General features: G+C 31.0%; 1 protein-coding gene across 1 annotated transcript in view; it reads right to left on the minus strand.

The window, feature by feature from the left end:
- LOC123004020 (basal cell adhesion molecule-like) overlaps positions 1–19,443 on the minus strand; it is a 167,949-nt gene that overhangs the window by 62,963 nt on the left and 85,543 nt on the right. The window lies entirely within an intron of this gene.

Genomic DNA, 19,443 nt, shown 5'->3' on the forward strand with positions numbered 1-19,443 from the left:
AAAAAGTTTTGTAAATTATTTGTGTGTTAGGTATTTTACAGCGTTCAGTTTTATTAAATATTAAAACTTCACTAAATAACTATTTGGTCCAGTTCGTTCTATTTTGCAATATTTTGTCTCATGTTGAAAATAACGTACAGTTTTTTTTTTAAATTGCTGGTAGGGGTAGTGTGAATCAAGAACATGACGTGGTCTCCGTCTGTTTTTGACAATTGACAGCTTCTGACATTTTGGCCCTAAGGTCAAAAATTGAATCTTTTCCCTGGCATTAGGATTTTTATAGGGATTGAATTACGATTGTTATGATTTATACATACCAGGTGAATAAAAAGTATGGAACCAAACATTTTTTGCTTACACTATTTATTTTTTGAAAAAACTAATTGATGAGTGATAAAGTACTATAAAAATGTGATGATTTAACAAGAATAATTTTTTTCGAATTTACCTTTTGTTTTTGAGTTCTACAAAAAAAAATATTTTTTTAAATGGCAACCCACTATAAAATCATTTTTCTCATAAAAGCTGTACTCTAAGGATTACAACTATCTGCTTTATATTTAATTTTTTCAAAAAAWTTTTTTCATATAAATTGCAATTTTGACAAAAAAAAATCGCATAACTCAAAAACAAAACTAAATTTCGTTCCGAAAATACGATCACATTTTTTATATTACTTTAATTTATATTAATTTTTATTTTCTGGAGGCAAATGATTAAAAATAAAACCGCTTGGTCCCATTCTTTATATTCACCCTGTATGTATAAAGGATATAAATATTAGCCTCAAAACAGTTTTCGTCATTAAAAATAAAATTACAAATGACCTACGTGACGGTAAAACACACTTTTGACGTACGTCACTAGCTCTGCGTTACTTTAATCGCATTTGTTAAACTGAGATAAATAGCGTTTCTGACCTTACGCAAATACGTAGCGAGCAACAAGGCAGTTGACAAATGTTGAAGAGATAGCGAGTGGTATGTCTTTCGAATTATTAATTGGTTCACCGCATAAAGAAAAAAAAACAAACTTTACAGTTGTTGAGTCTCAATGATGTCTTTATAAGAAAAGATCAGCTACTATTTTTTCTAAAAACTCCATATCGTGGTTTCAAAAGTTCTATCTCCACAAATAAACTGCCGACTAATAAAATTAAGCGCCTACGTTAAACTTTGCTTTAAAATAGACGTTAAAGCAATGACAGTTAAAATGACTTCATGTCACTTGATGCAGACTAGACTTCTTCTATGCCAAACCCACTAATTAAAGCTGTAATAAGACGTAGAAGTTCCCTGCAGTTTCATGAAATCATTTCAACAAATCCTACACACATGAACTCATTTTCTGAAGCCACTTTTTCCCCGGTTCTCGGATAACGTTTGTCTCCGTCATCGTTTTCTTTTCGCGTGTTTGGCAAAAACGGCGCTAAAACTACCTTCTAATTTTTATAAATGTAACTTGAACGAGACGTTTCGCCGTTCAGAGCAACGAAAAAACTTAACGAGATGAAATTCTAGCAGATTCAGATTGTTGTGCACAATAGCCYCAAGACTTCTGTTGTATTATTACTGTTTATAACAGAGCGAGTAATAATGAACAGAGGTAGTCATTCGAACCGCAAACTTGGCACTCTCATAGACATTAATTTCAATTTGTGGCCTGATCGGAAGGCCGATAAGTTCCTCACTTCTTATTGGTTTCCTCTTGATTTATTAAAAACAGCAGAAGAAGCCTCTTATCGAGACTTTTGTGTTATTGGCAGGCGACAACGGCGCTAAATGAGTAATTTTGCAGGAAATTGTTATTCTAGGACTCGTAATAGGTACTTCCTTTGAAATATATTTTTTTTTAATTTTCATGGGCACAGTAGTTTAATAGCAAGCGATAATTAAGTCATTAAACACGATAATAAAAGCTGTCGACAGGTAATGAAATGTTCATTARCTAAAGTTGGAGAGCACTTAAAGTATAACTTATTTATCAAACTCCCAAAGGCGTCAATCATCGACAAAAATTTTTTTAACTACTATTAAAACAGTGCTTTAGTTTGTATAATTTAAACCTTAAAAATAAACTATAAAATGATGTTAATCCCAAGGATGCAAGGTTGCACTGCCAACGAAGGACCACATTTCGAGCAATTTCTTATACAAGCAAGCAACATTAGCGATATTTTTTTTGTCCTTACACTGTTCACGCTTCATAGCTTTTTTATGAATGAATGTAAATATAGTATTATTTTTAATTTTAATTCAAAAAAATGACGTGCTTTCGGCATAAGTTAAAAAAAGAAAAGATGTTTCTTATGACGAGTTCTATAAGTAGTTAAAATATTTGCTCGAAATCCGCAAATACCCTGTATAAGGCATCATTAAAATAACTGGTATGTGACTATTATTCATTAGGAGTAAAAAATTTTGTTTAATTTTTGTTAAAAACTTGCAATTTGCCAAAGTTTACCTATTTGCAGGATATAAAAGAGCAAAATATGCTGGGTCTCTCAGTACTCGCGTCCCATCAGTTCATATTTGAATTATTTGCTGGTGGGGGCAGTGTGAATCAAAACACGATATGACCTTCGTCTGTTTTTGACATTTGACAGTTTCTGACATTTTGGTACCGAAGCCAAAAATTAAAGTTTCTCCATGGCATTAGGATTTTATAAAGCTTGAATTACGATTGTATCATTATAAAGGATTAACCAAACAATGGTGTAAATTCCCAACCCTTCGTAAATGGTATGTTCCTTTGCAAAAGTTGCTGCACCCAGCAGAACAAAACAGAGCCGTATTTAGAACCAGAGTAGTGGTACAATTTTACCAAGCTACTATAAAGAAAATCAGCCTTATTTTAATAATAGCTTGTTATTAACCATGTGGCTTTTTTTAAATTTCTTGATAGTTGACTTTAATAACAATTACATCAGAAACTATTAAAATACAGGGTGCGCCAGAAATCGCGCCCCAGAGTAAATTTTCAAGTAAAATAAGATACCAGGAACACGAAAAAAATGTTTAAAAAATTCTAACTGTCAAAAACTTTTGACATTTAGTTTTTGACATTTGACATTTTTTTATATCTATTTAATGATACTGATGATCTTGTATATGTTTTTTTTTAATTATTTTGTAAAGGGACAAAAATTTTGCCAATAAAAGCCACAAATAACATTGAACAGAGTTACAATTTAGGATACAACTTCCTTGTTTCCTCTTTTAATAGCCTATAGCAAAAAAACTTTGAAAATTATTTTTCCAACAGAAATAAATAGAGTCAAAGTGCTAACTTTAAACCCTTATAACTTCGAAATTTTTATGGATAAAATTTTTTTAACATTTTTTCCATGTTCCTGGTATCTTACCTTTTTCTCTGGGGCGCGAGTTCTGGCGCACCCTTTTTTTAAGTATTTTAGACAAGGAGAGAGTAAGTAATCCGGCCCTCTGAAAAACTAACCTGCTTCCCTGGTTTCTCAGTTCGGGTTACACTGATTTATGATATGTTTACCCTCTGGTTTACTCTTAACAATACCGCATATAACTTAAAAGTAATAAGATTTTTAGTGGGTTTTAGCAAAACGTCCTTACTGTAAGAAAGCGAACAATACTACATAATAAATCCGGTTGCTAAGTTTTAAATATGAGTAAATTGTTATTATTTTTGAAATCTACCAACCGATATTATTTTTCATAAACACCTCAAGCTGCTCCTCTGGGATTAGTACATTGTGAAAGTTAATACTTTCCTTGCATTTTTTGGTAATTTATTATCGATGGCACTTGAGATTTTTCTCTGGAGCGCAAATTCTGAAAGACCCTGTATACACACTTACTTTACATTTTATTTGCATTTACTACAAATTTTACAGTTCAAGGAGTTTGTTCTTCAATAACATGTTGAACTCCCTTTATCTCTGTGCTAGCTATTTTAGACAAAGTGTAACAAAGATATTTTCACAAGTGGAAATTTCTGATAGAGGTTAAACCTCATTTGCTAGAACAACGTGTGTATTTACCTATTGTACGAGCTGATTGGTGATGAGCTCCAAATGGAACAAAACTAAAGTGCTTCTGATCCGGCTACTACAATATGACAATATAGTTTTTGTCCAACCATATAAGAATTTTCTTAAGTTTTAAATAAGTGTTAAATTAAACATGATATATAAATAAAGCCGGTAATAAAATATAAAGAACTCAACAACTTATCAAATAAGATTAAAGCGCTTTAAAACAATGCAAGAACTACAGCCGGATACTAAGATGTTCGTCGAGAAAATAATATGTTTACGTTAATAGCTTTGACTACTTAAAAGTTTTTCAAGTTTTTGTTAATTGATGCTAAAAGGCTTTTAGTAGCAAATTAGAGAAGCTTATCTTAAAGTTGGCAGATTTAGGAAACGATTGCTTTTCTAGCGTTGCCGCACGCAAGATTGATATCAAGGTTAACGAACTGAAATTTCGAAGCAAAGAAGCTGATTTAGTTCCAGTAAAGTTTAAACTGATCAGTGACACTCAAAAGATAAAACTGTCGTGCTTACTTTGGTAACAACTTTAGTATACGCACTTTTTCTTCATAAAGGATGTCAAAAAATTAGTTAAATATTGTTGTGGTAAGAACATAAACATTTTCCCAATAAATTTAATGTTGCTTAATCGTTTGCGAGCCTTAAATTTTAGTAGGTAATGTCATTTTGAAACATCATTTTTTGTGAAGAGAAAAAAGTTTCCCTGTGTAATTTTGTCTGCTGACAACGTTTTTTTAGTAAATATAAAGGTTAAAACACCATCCAAAAACTAATTGACAAAAATTTTATTGTGGCGCCAGTATCCCACGTAACACCGGACGTCCAGCGGACGTTTGTATTGTTATAAATTTAAACAGGTAATAGAATGTTTAATTTTAAGATAAAAGTTTCCTATAAACGTGTATCGAAAAATATTATTTAAGGGAGCTACAAAAGAATATACGTATACCTTTTCATGGATTTTTTCCAATATTTCAGAAATCATTGTAGATAAAATTGCAAAATTTGGTACAACTGATAACCTTTACATACCCAAAAGAATTCATAAATAAAATGTCAAAATTTTTACTCAGGGGCGTCCTAAACGGGAGAGGGTTTAGGGTAAAAAGTAACCTAACTAACTATTTTGGCTGTTGGTCCTTATAACTTTCAGACATAAAATTTTAAATTCCATAGTTTTCACAAAAAAAGGTCTCTTGCGTTTTTTCGATCAATACAACTTACCGTTTTTGAGTAAAATCAGTTTTAAAATTTATGTTATAGACCATAGACAGTACAAAAAATAAAAATTAAGTTTGTTTTACCCCTTAAGACGCCCGTGATTAAAAGTTTCGACAACTGATTTTTGAATTCGTTCAGGTGTTTAAAGGTTATCAGCTGTATCAACTTTTGTAATTTTATCTGTTCTGCAATAGTGGGAAAACCCACTAAAATTGGATATTCTATCACCTGTTTAAATTTGTAAAAACGGTACAGCCCTGTATAACTACTGACAAGTAAATTAGAATCAGTCACCTGAAATAAGTTTCATTATTCTCACTACCGAAATGAGTAATAAATACCCTACTTGTACAATAAGCATTCAAAATGATCCTTTAACTCTTAGGACAAGAAATTGATGTTGTTTTTAGGTTTTTGATGTTCTCCAATATTCAGTGGATGTCCAATGGATGTGTTTAAGAAAGCGTTCATTGTATATCAGTTAACAATTATTGTGGTTTAAGACGCCACTTTGATAATATAATATAAATACAGGGTGATTCACAAAGAATAATGAGCCTGACCAAATTCTAGATGCAACCACCATTACATTTACGCAAGTTGTCATTGTCATTTTTGACAAACGCTACAAATTGTTTTTCATTATTGTAATGACAAAACTGACAAATTGTAAGTGTGCTCGCTATGATTTCATATTTATTACATATTATTAATTTTTGAAATCTACCTGACCTATGAAAATGTAATGTTGGTTGTAAAATTTGTTCAGGCTTATTATTCCTCGTGAATCACCCTGTATAATTTGAATATTTATTTTGATCCGATATTTCTCATTAGACGTTTAAATTGGGGATGCCCTCTAGAAGTCCACAAAAAGCGTCCAATTTTGCAACCAGGTGGACTTAAACTAGATGTCCAATGGACGTCCATCAAAAGCATTTATATGTATGTACATACGTTTAGTTTTGTGACACAGAGAGCATATGGATGTCCATAAAACGCGTCCACACATATGTATGTATGTTTAAATTATAACCTTCATTGGACCAAGGATGTCCGTCCACTAATGGACGTCCATTGGACACAWTAACGTACAAAGACTGGTATCCAATGGATGTCCTTGTGCTACGTGGCATCTTACTTCAACTAACTGAAAATAATTRCCATGMTGGAAAGACTGAGGTAGCTGATCAGTTGAGGCTCGTAAGAAATTCAGTCAATTTCAAGACAGCTATTGACGTTCGTTTAACAAAAGAGCATATTAGGCAATGATATTGACTACCAAAATTTAATGTTCACAATTGTACCTTAAAAATGCTGTAAAAATAAACAGATGTTTTGACTAGCAACTCTGTCATTTATCTTGTCAAATTCACCTGTCTTGATTAAAATCTATTTTTTCTAGAACAAATTAAGTCAACATTGACAATAATTTGGTGAGCATCATTACAATTTTTTTTGTATACGATCCCGAAAACAGTTGTTTTAGAGATTTTATAGTCTTTTCCGGGCTCACTAAAATAGTAAGGAAAATGGGTATTTTAGCTACTCAGGCACCAAAAACAGTTTTTCCGAACGGAAAAGTCAATTCGATTACTATGGTGGCAATTTTTTTTTAATTAATGAATTCGTGTTTAGGAGCTTTAACAAAAATATTGTTTTTTGTATACGCTCCCGAAAACAGCTGTTTTAGGGACACATTAGTCCCTAAAATGAGTCTTTTCCGGACTCAATAAAATAGTACGCAAAACGGTTATTTTAGGTACCCAGTCCCCAAAAACAGTTTTTGCGGACTAAAAAATAAAATTGGTTACTATGGTAACGAAAATTTTTTAATTAGTAAGAGGTGTGAATTCGTGTTTTGAGAGCTATAACAAAAAGTCTTGTATGCACCACGTACGCAAAAGGTTTTTGTGGACTCATCTGCTATTCCAGATTCGGTTTCGCCGGAAACACTGTATTTTAGATACTTGCAACAAAAATAACTATCTACTAAGTTTTTATTTGAATAAAAACGTGGTCAAATGTGCTCTGAAAATTTTTTTAACGTACCTATGTGTTAAATAACGACGTCAATATCTGTCAGTTATCTGTCAAACTTACCAATTTTTGAATATTTGTATTGTGTTAAATATTGAATAAAGCGCTTTTTTCTAGAACAAACAAAATTAGCAATTATCGACTTTTTTGGAAGCATCATGACATTGATCTACCTACCCCGTCATTTTTTAAACATAACAATTTCGGCAAGACGTACGACGTTTTACCTTTTATTAAATTTTCACAGCACTCTTTACCACGTATTTATTTAAACACATATTACATCGTAAATGATTCGACATTTTGTTAAATGTAATAACTTATTACGGACATACGTTCACGAAGTGTTCTCGACACTATTGATATACGACGTTTTTTTATAAATACTTTGTATACAATATGTCCCCGGATTGAGTTCACAAGAGGAGAAAAAAATATCTTTGATTATACGCCAAAACTGCAAAGAAAAAACATTTTTTGCTTCATCTGAAACGAGCACATCTGTAATTAAATAAAACTTCGTTAGTCTGATTCAGTAAGAAGAAAAGTTAATTTACCTCTTAATTTTTCTCTGTTGTTCAAATCTCATCATATTGGCAGTTTTATTTTTTTCACAACATCGTCAATTTAACAATTTATTAATTAATTGAATAATGATGGTTGTTGTTAAAAAAGACTTTAAAGTTTTAATCTTAAAGCTGTTTTTTGAGTTGCCGTTTATTAAAATTGCTTTTTACAAACATTTTTGTTATATAACTGGCGTAAACTCATTTGTCAAAGTGACATCGTTGGCAAAAAAGTAAAACCGCCATGTTTTGAGATTTAAAACTCAGAGAAAAATAAGTCCAAAACCAAGAGAAATAAACTTTTCTTTGAGTCAAAATATGTAATGAAGTTTTAATTATAGATTTGCTCGTTTCAGATGAAGCAAAAGATGTTTTATTCACAATCACTAATGTAATATGCCGATTACTAACCTTTTTAAGGTTGGGAAACATGTCATTATTTCTCATGAAGAGTAATAAATGTTACTCTTCTTGGGTGGTAATATGCAGGATTGCCAACGTTAAAATTACGAAAATACCGGAAATTTTTTCTTTTAAATTGTCAAGTTACGCATAATATTTCGCTAAATTAGTATTCATTTGCTTTTGTAGCAGTTTCTCTTAATACTGGGGGAGTACATTGCTCCATTTCGACGACTTTAAATCAGATTTACACATTATTTCAATATTTTCTTTGACATTTCTGAAATGTCAAAAATCAAACGTCTTTTGGATGACCTACCACGTTTGGACCTTAACTTTGTTAGAATTTTATTTTACTCAAATTTTTGACTGAAAATAATGTGATTGTGAATAAAATAGCAAATAAACCTCGGTGGTAATGGCATTACCCCTTGTGCTTTATCCTATCTCGAGGCTGGCGCCTCTCTATCGTATACATAAGCACTCGGGGTAATGCCATATTTACCACCTCGCTTGTAATGTACTATTTCATTTGCAACTTACAGGTAAAATCAAAGATAAAAATAGTTTTTCTCTTGTAAACGGAATTCGGGGACATACTGTACACTGTTCATCCAACTATGACAAATTTGAAGGATGATATAGCTACATGAGTTTTCAATGAAGGTGAACCTCTATTGTAATTTCTGAAAAGACGTGTTATTTTGTATTCAGCAAACGAAACTACTTAAAACCAACATACTTGACGTAATGCCCCAGGAAATAAGTGCATGTAATGCTAATTTGTTATTTTGAGATCGTCGGGTTGCGGTGGTATATTTCGGCGTTGGCTTTTCATCAGTGGAAAACACGGTTATAAATTTGAAAAGTTAAGAAGTTGCGAAAAGTAATCCAACAGACGATCCCTTGAGTCGAATACTAGCCGTTGTTCCAGATATATGTTATACTCAAAATGTCGCAGCTATAAAGAAACGAATGGATTTGTATTTTATATTCGAGATAAAATGAAAAGGTCCATAACACAAGGCCGAATTCGTCGTTTAATGATACTTGAAATGCAACTGCATGATACAACTAGGGTTGGTGTTGAATAAAACGTATTGTGTTTGCCAACTATGTTCCAAATGACGCGAAGAGTTTTATCGAAATGCACCATTGAGACCTTTGCGTCGATAACGAATTGGGAGGGAAAACTAACTCACTTGGACATCGAAACCACTAGAACAACAATAAAAGGGATTTCACTTGGAAAGTTGTTACACGAAGCTATACAAGTACTGTCTAATGTTCAATTTAATTAATTGTAAATATGTACATACGTAAAATATTTAAAAAAAAAGAAAAAACTAAAATTGCTTTAAATAATAATATTATGTTATTAGGAGTAAGTGATAGTTTATGTGGCGAAGCTGAACGTTTATTTAATTCAGCTGAGCCACATAATATATTTGATAAAAAAATTTTTTACCTCTTCATCTTTCTTAACATGAGGACACTTTTATCTGCGGCTGTTTTTGTTAATTTTAACTGATTTTTTTTTAAGATAATGTAATAACTGTAGGTAATAGATTTTCTTTTCAATTGTTGTTGGTGAAGTTTAAGGCTGCCTACCAAATTTAAGTTTATTGTGCAGCTAAATCTATACAGCTAATCTCTATACAGGGTGTTTCACATAACTTTACGAGGCTTGCGCCTAATGTACGCACCCAAATATACAAAATTCACAAAACACTAGATACAAAAAATACACATTTTATTATTTAATTTTTGGCAATCCATGACAGTAGTTGTCAAACTAATCACTATTTCATTAATGGTCATAAACTGCAGTTTTTCAGAAACAATTATCATTTGTTCTATCAAGAGACGGCATGAATATGATTCTAGTTTATCTATCTTAATCACTAACTAAGTAAAAATGTTGTAGTTTTTGAAAGGGTGAACAAACTATAGAAGATTATCTAATTTTTCATAATTTGTAATCGAGTTCGTATCGGAATATGTATTATTGATTGCATCTTACAGGCGCAGGCCTCGTAAAATTATGTGAAACACCCTATATCTCAGAAATTATAAACATTGGAACAATTATTTTCGCATCTTTTTTTCTCGACTATCACCTGCATAACTATTGAAGTCATTATATGTGTACTCACAAATAATGCCTACCATTCATTCAGACAATTACATAAAAAATACGCGTTCCACTCATACAGAAGCTTATTAATCTGACATTTGACATCTCGCAGGGTGTATTAATAAAAATTGTGGTCCGTTCACAACACACCGCCAATTATGACTGAAAATTTAAATAAATGCTCATTACAATTTTACCTTGGTTAAGGATTTACACAAGAAGAGTTATTTTTAGAGGTAACTTACAAAATGATACAGAAGATTTCAAAACATTTGCATATAAATACAAAACTGAACCACCAGATATGTGGCTAAACTTCTCTTGGTCATCATAAGCAAATGTATGCGTTGTTGAAATTTATATTCTTTTGTGTCCAAGCTTAGAGTTCATTATAATAAAACCACATGTAGCAGAGAATTTGTAAATGCTTTTCTCTTTTTTCATAAATTTAGTTAGCTTGTGTTTTCTGCAACATTACAAAACAAGTATACGAAACATCTTTTTAGTCATTCAAATTTCTTTGTATTAATTATTAAACACACACATTTTCAAAGTACATTTGTTTTATTTGTAGAATAAATAATAACTGGCAAAATGCAAAGATAAATAGCCATTTTTATATAACATTAAATTTAAATCATTGTTTTAAAGATTTTTCATCACAATTTACTACTACACTTTGTCAAAAAATGTTACATTTCAGTTTCATGAAATAAAACAGCAAATAAAATGTAAAATTTAGTTCAATTTTATAGAACAGAAAATTTTATACTGATCTTCTCAAGAATTTAGCTGGTTCATTATTAATGCTACATCAAAATGCTTTCTACTCATTTGATAAATTCATTATGTTTTCATCCTTTTTTTTGGAGTCAGGTAATTTAATTTTACGATGTCTTGTGTGGATTTGTTAATAATTGTTTTAATATCGTGACAACACAAATTCTTGAAATGGTTTTGCTAAGAATGATTTTACGCCACTACAGTTAAAAATCTGCTTAGGCGTTGTTGCATAGACGACTATATCTCGAAATATTAATGCGGGATAATCCATGCCAGTATTTGCAACTTTAGGTTGTCCGTTACCTTCCATTGTTCTAAGCAAGGCTTAGACGCTAAATCACTGCAGAATTAGGTATTTGGAACAATAAACATCCGCTATGAAAATTATGAAATTTATTACATTAAAGCACACACATCTAACAAAGTAGTTCCCCATAAATACTAATAGACTATTAACCTCAATCTCGTCCAAAATCAAATACCAACGTCAGTCATTAACGTGATATCTGCTTTTAAAAGCTTTATTTACGTTTTCGGCCCTTTCTTTAACGTAAGATGTCATTAGGTACGTCCCATGTAATATAATAAAACTGATATAATTGAAACCGGAGGGACGTCCATATATATGACTTTATTGTCCATAAGAACGCCATCTGCACAACATTTCTTTACAAAATTCGATTAGAGCAAATCTTTTTATCATCATCATGCCGCATAAAATTCACAAAATTTGACAGAACAAAAAACGAATTCTTTTCTTTTTCCAACGTTCTACGACTGCATAAAAAATGTACTCCGTGTTGCTTTCTTATTTATTAACATTCTTGTACTGGGTTTTGCAAACAATATAACCTGCCTTGCTTTGAAACTTAGACGCTTAAATTATTGATGAAGTGGTGGCTTTAAGTTCGTAGTGGTTTATTTGTGTGTACGTTTTTAGACGCGAAGAAATTTATTATGAGTTTCGGGGTACGCAGATTTGGTTTATTTTTACCATTTAATCAGATAAAGTCATTTTCTTTTAAAATACACGTTTGTAATTGATTTCGAGGCTTAATTAAGTAAATATTATATATTTATTAATGAACGCCTAATTTAATAAATTACTGTCGATCTTAGATCTTTAACAGAAACATTCCATCGTTTCATTAAAAATAATGGTATTTTTTCTGTCGTGGGGTAGTGGAGCCGTGAGTAAAATAGTGTATGTATGTACACTCGAACAAAATGAAAATGACGCCGAAATAAACCAGCCTCTGCTGAATGCCGACCCTTCTAACCGCAAGTAGGCAGGGTCGTAAATTATCGGTTTGCAAACTTGACGTAGTTTCAAGATAAATTCCTTTAGGAGCCGGTTTACAGAAAGCGAAATAAAAATTTAATTCAGATTTAAACTAATTCGAATTAAGTTGCCATTTATTTTGCATTGACACACGTCAAATTAATTAAATGGAAATATTAAATTTTTTTAATGAAAAATTTAACAAACAATTTCTTAAAGGAAATTATGTATTAATAATGACATTGACAAAAAAACAAATTATTATCACTTAATTTTGTTTTAACTGTTTTTTCAAAATAAAATTAATTAACATAATGTTTGAACGAAATAGGCTTTTTCTATTTTAAACTTGATTTTATATAAAACAACAAATGAATTAAACCATTGTTTATTTGTGAAAAGAAGGTTTAATTCCACGTGTGTCTTTACCGCGAGTGGTTTAATTATTTGAGCATAAAGCGAAATTAAAATTTCCTTCAGAATTAAACTAATTCGAATTAAGTTGCCATTTATTTTGCATTGACAAACGTCAAGTTAATCGCGAATTAAAATATAATTGCGATTAACACGTTCTGTAAACCGGTCCTAAGTTTTCTATTAGTTTTGTAATTGTCATTGAAAACAAATCAAAATTATTTATTTAATTATTATTACCAAGAAAAAAACGGTAAAATTATTTCAAATATTTTAGTTCCGCTACAAAATCTATTTTTTGATAATTGTAATACTTTTAAATTAAATAAAAATGTTTAGTTTTATAAATACCATTTCTTGAAGAAAATTATGCATTAATAAGATGAAATTTACAATTTACGAAAAAACAAATTATTATTAATGTAATACATTTTTTTGATAAACTGTCAGGATGTACATAACTCGATGGAAAGTGTCTATAACGCACTCATGAGGCTTCTGCACTCAGCTAACGCCTCGTGTACTTGTGCGTTATTTGTCACTTTCCGTGCTCGTTATGTACTGTACTATTAACAACTCTTGTTATGGAACATACTGATTCAACAAACATCCCCATACCTACTAAGTAACGGATGTATTTTTTTTTAATTTGGCGTCAAAACTATCCATAAAAGTTCGAATGTGAACGAACCATCGTATTGAAAGTTGTTAATAATCTGACATTTAACATTCCGCTGGGCGTATTAAAAATTGTAGTCCGTTCACAACACACTCATATCACCGCCGATTATGACTCCAAATTTAAATAAACACCCGTTAAAATAGTATTATATCGATGTAATAATAAATGCAATTGCGTTGCTAACTGAAACAGTCACTCTTAATCTTTTTGTATAATGTAAATAATTCTCCGAAAGTTTCTACGGTTTTAATAACTAATGCAGAATTTTTTAATCATCAACTTCGTTTCAGTTAAGCTTTGCAACGTCATTTTTTACTTTCAAATACTCGTAGTTATCTTTAAAAAGTCAATATGTAGTTAAGAATTTAACATGATATGAAACTCGTACTGTGTGAACAGATGACAAAAAAAAGAAATATAAAAACTCATTCATCGAGATCGTCTCGTTTTAAATTATGACTCATATTTTACAGAATTTCAAAAGCTCACATGTAGCTTTTTAATCTTTTTTAATATAAATGAAAGCGCTCTAGCCTACCTAACTTTTGTATCTACCGCGCATTAAAAACAGTAATAAAGTGAAAATAACTACACAATCAACAACATTATGCTTAAATATGTACTTTGTTGTACATATACAAGGTGCGTCAGAACTCGGTTACCAGAGAAAAATGTAAAGTGCAATAGGTTGCCAAAAAGTGCAGCCGAAGAAGTAACTTTTGCTTGCATAAGAAAGTCATTATAGCTTATTCCATATCAGGTGGCGAACTAACAGTGACAGAAAACGAATTTTGCTTTAGTAATTTTGAGGACGAGGATTGCTAAAAATATCATAGTTAAATTATGATATGTAAATAATAAATAGTAAATATTATTATTATTAAATATTATTATTATTATTAAAATTCAGTCATTTTTGACAACGTCAGTTCGCCACCTGATTGGGAATAAGCTCTAGACTCTTAAATCCACCAACCCCAGAAGGGCACCTCAAGGTGTAATTGAAAAATTATGAATAATATGCCCAGAACTWTCAAAAAACAGCTGGTTTACTGTAATTTTGAAATTTATTAATTTCCTGTCATGTGAGTGACATAATACGCTAGTTTCCAGTATTTATAAAGAAGCAAGCAAAATTTTGAACCAACAATATCCTAATCGTTGGATAAGAAGAGGTGGTCCACGACACTGGCCTGCGCGGTCTCCCGATTTAAATTCTCTTGATTTCTTCCTTTGAGGCCACATCAAAAATATTGTCTACAGACGACCCGATAGCACGGAAGAAGAGCTTCGAGAGAGGATTCAAGAGGCATTTGCAACTCTCCCTCTACAAATAATTAGGAAATCCAAAGTGAATCCAATAAGAAAASCAGAATTGTGTCTACAAGTGGATAGTGGACATTTTGAGCATCTGCTTTAATTATAATTAGGCTGCCAAACTTGCAAACTTTTTTATGCTTTTCTAGTAGGTATCTCACTCTCAGTTGCTTCTTTATTGCATAAGGATAATGCATTAGTTTTCAAGCTCTAAAATTCATACATCGGCACTCAAGATTCAAGAACTCATTAAGTTTTAACATGTTGGAGATTCAGAGAGTGAAATGCAAAGTTTTAATTAAATTTTAAAAGCATGCTTCGATTATAAGTTTAATAAGTTATAGTTTGTTATGAAAGTCTTTTAAAATAAAAAAAAGTGTTTGAGTATTAGTCCCTACATTATTATTCTTTCCGCTGATCTTTTACAATAACACACTAATTATGTTTTAATCCTTTGGGGTAAAAGAATCCTTTGCAATCCACCTAATTCATAATTCATCCTATGAATTATTAACCATCTCTATCATCAATCAATATCCTTCAAAATAATCCATCGTTTGAAACCATAAGCAAGCTGTAAAACAACCTAAATATACTTACAAAGAGCTATTAAACGTCAATTTAACTCTTGAACAGTAGACTTAACAATAACCATCAACTCAATCGACATTTTAATCAAGGATAAATTCTCCTTTTGTCTCTCCATCCCGAAATCGATATTCAAAGGAAAAAGATTGGTTTTGTTTGTGAAAAAATATTTTGAAAGAAAATCCAGCTTTATCCACGTTATCAAAGCAGCGATTGAAAAGGAAAAACATTGCTAAACTAAGCAAAAATTTATTTTTAGCCACGGATGGATTTCACTCTTTGGCTTGTATTTGTTCACTACAAAAAGTTCACGAAAGATATTAATGACGGCAAGTTTTACATTTGTTTAATGGGATTTTAAGAAAGCAATTTTGCTCCCGGTAAATTAATTACAAATTGTTGCCAAGATTAACTTTTTCCAGTTAAACATATTGTTATAAAAGAAGCACAATTACTTCTTTTAGATGGTGAGGAATTTAATTTTGCCGCAACCTGGAGGGGAAAAAATGAAACAATTAAGTAGCGAAAAAAGAACACAACCTGTAATTGAAAATTAAAACGGAATGAATTAATTTTAAATAGATTGCTACGTTTCATTGCAACAATTTTTCACTTTGGTTAGTTAACTATAATTTAAATAAAAATAAAAATTATCAAATAGATCTGAAAATAAAAAAACCCACAACAATAAATTTTTAATCTAAAGGAATTTTGTTAAAATATAAAAGCAAGGATAAATTGTTTTATTCCAAAGTGTCTTGTTTCAAAACTTATAAAAATCTGATATAAATATCAAAATACAAGATAATCTATTGCAATTCTTTGGTAAGTAGATGTATTAGTTAGATGTAGAAATAATATACGAGTACAAGTGTGCTTAATTTTATCACTAGTATTAAAATAGCTAAAAGTAACACTATTTTCATAGCAACGCCCCGACACTAGTATGATTTTGGAAAATTATTGAAATCACAGATGTAAAATTCGAATTCGATGGCTATGCTTTTCACAAAAAATCTTGTATGAAGCACAAAATGGCTGCTTTTTTAACACGACGTGTTGGACCACTCGTTCACGCCTAGTGTCTAGTGAAAAACAGGCACATTTTTCAACACTCATATCTCCGCTAATTATGACGCCAAATTTAAATAAACACCGGTTATAATAATGGATTGTGAAGATGAGGCAATTTTTTAAATGTTTTTTATGCTTTTGCTTAATGCCACTGCTTGAATATGCTCGTAGACCAAGAAATAAACGGCAAAAAGGGTTTCTTTAACAATTTATTAATATTAATGATCCTCCACGATCATTATGCACCATTTATTGCGATTAGTTCGTTTTAAAAAATTAAAATTTGATATCAGTGATGACAAGATTTTGATTTGCGCATGCGTCAGGGATTTTATCAATTGTAATTATAATTTAATGTAAAAAGTTCAAAGTTGGCGAACTGTTAAATTAAATTAAATCTTAAATACCTACTAAAGCTTAAATGTTAAATGATTTTCATCCCGAAAAAACCTTTGTGTCGATCTTCAAAAACCTTCAGATCTTGATGAAAATGCTCGCCTTGTTTGCCACTCATGCTGCCGAAGTTTTTAGAAAAAAAGTCCAAATGCGAGTCAATAAAATGTACCTATTTTAAAACTCATCTGGTGATATTTTTGCAATAATGCAGCATCAATTTAAATTTTAAATCGGAGGCATTCATAGCAAGAAAATTATCGTTCGTACCAAAAAACTGTGATAAAAAAGTTACTGTTAGTTTTGTGTGGTTGAAGGTAAATATGTAAACATAAAGACAATAATTTTATTAAAGGTATTATGTGTAAACTAGTGTAATTACGAGTATCTAAAAATAAGCATAGATACTTTTTTCAGCGTTTATATTCAAGACACAAAACTGTGCTTTAGACACATTCAGTTCTCCTTACATTTAGGTACATCTTCTCTAGTTTGTTGCACAAAGACTCCAATTATTAAACAGATTATTACAAGATCATTAACTGTAATTAAAATAGTGTTACGGAACAATTGATTGAACAATTTATTAACGTGGGTTGCACAATTATACGAATTTGGTAGTTACTGTTATAAATTTCTCAGTAAGCAATTATTGTTGGTCATGATGCCAAGTTTTCAAAGTTTTGCTGTTTGTTAATTACATTATTATGTCTATTCTAAATTACAGTAACACTGTAAAACAAAAATGTGAAATAAAAGGGGAGGAATATTAACAAGGCTTTATCTTCTAAGAACGTGTTTTCCTACAAGTTTATATCTTTTCATGTTTAAATGTACAAATTTTCATTGAAACAGCTACTTTCAGTGTTTGAAACAAAAATGAAAACAAATAAACCAAAACATATTTTTCCAAATTCATGTACATCACGAGACTAAATTCTAAAGGTTAATTAATTTATTTTTAACAACCCGGGGCTAATCATTCCATCACCGTCCTTAATGCAGACATCACATTAAAAATACACAATGTTAGCATTAAATTAATTATAAACATCAAATTCTAAATCAACATCAGACAGGAAATTGTTTTACTTTTGACAAAAAACATTACTTTGTAGTAGACCGAACAAGGCGGCGATTATGGGTAACAATTCTATTGTGAATTAATTCGTCGGAACCTAATCGATGAAAAACAAACATTTCAGGCTGTCAAATGAAATAAATGGTCTAACTTGGTCCAACGTGCAGAGTATTTGTGAAAATCACGCTTAGGTATGAAATGCTGAAATGGCTGTGACGTTAATATACGACCAAATAGACCAGAACAAAGTTCCAGTTGCTGGTTGAATAAGAAGAGTTAAAAATTTAGTAAAAGCCTTCTGCAAATTTTGTTTAATTATAAAATTAACTAATACGAATAAAGTGTTTCGACAATAGAAAACTATCTTTTTCAGAAAACAAAGTTTGCACTAAACTTCCTTTCTGGGGAACTAAAAGACTATAAAACCTAAAGGAAACGGAAATTACATTGAAATTCTTCAAGAAAGAGGCATCAACAAAACGGTGTAACAAATGACTATTATACTTTGTAAATTGATAGATTTTACTTTTTTGGCATCTTGGTGAAAAACTAACAACTGTATAAGTACTAGAACCGCTATGCTCAAATTTTGTAGATTGTAGTAATTTAAAACATGTTGAGTTGGTATCGCAATACGTCCGAATATTCCTATGCGAACAGTGTTTAGACACTTTTTTTATTGTAAAAGTTTTCAAATAGGGAAAACTGAGCCATCGAGAATGCCGTGAATGATGTTACCAACACATTACACAACTACGCAGTAAGATGTGTAACTATTATAAATATTTTCACTTATTATATCCCGAGTGCATTGATTGTTTCCTTAATTTTTTTCGAGTGATTGTCAAAAACGTCATTAATTAGCTCGAGTGGAACACGAGTTGTTTTTGCCAATAACGAGAAAAAAAAATCCGGATTCAATCGATGCACGAGGGGTATTCGGGTGAAAAGTGCCTTAGTTTTTGATGTTTAATATAAAGTTTTACTAAATATTTGAGGTTAGTTTTTGTATAAAAAAAATTCCACTTATTCATATTAGCTAATGAGTCAAAAAAATTCCGGAAAATTTTTGTGTTGCTATGGTAATCATATTAAATACTAAATTCAGATTGCTTCTTCCATAGGGTCATGCAATTTTCATTACAATTTTTGGAGATTAGAATACATCGACTAACCTTAAAATTATTAACGTTTTATGCGCCGAAACGCAGTTATATTACTGTGTGCAAAAATAATAGTAGATTATGTTATTAGGAGTAAAAGTGGTTGTTTATGTGGGAAGCTGAACGTTCATTTTGCTGAACGGAGTGAGGCAAATGGATTCAGCTGAGCCACACAAACTCACTTTTACTCCAAATAACATACTATTTTATCTGCAAACGATTCAGATGGAGAGAAAAGAGCAACACACCAATAATCAAGTAAATTATCTCAAT

The sequence above is a fragment of the Tribolium madens genome, unplaced genomic scaffold, assembly GCF_015345945.1.
Source record: "Tribolium madens isolate multiple individuals breed KSU strain unplaced genomic scaffold, Tmad_KSU_1.1 Scaffold_1;HRSCAF=32;Tcas5.2_LG8, whole genome shotgun sequence".
In the NCBI taxonomy this organism is placed as follows: Eukaryota; Metazoa; Arthropoda; class Insecta; order Coleoptera; family Tenebrionidae; genus Tribolium; species Tribolium madens.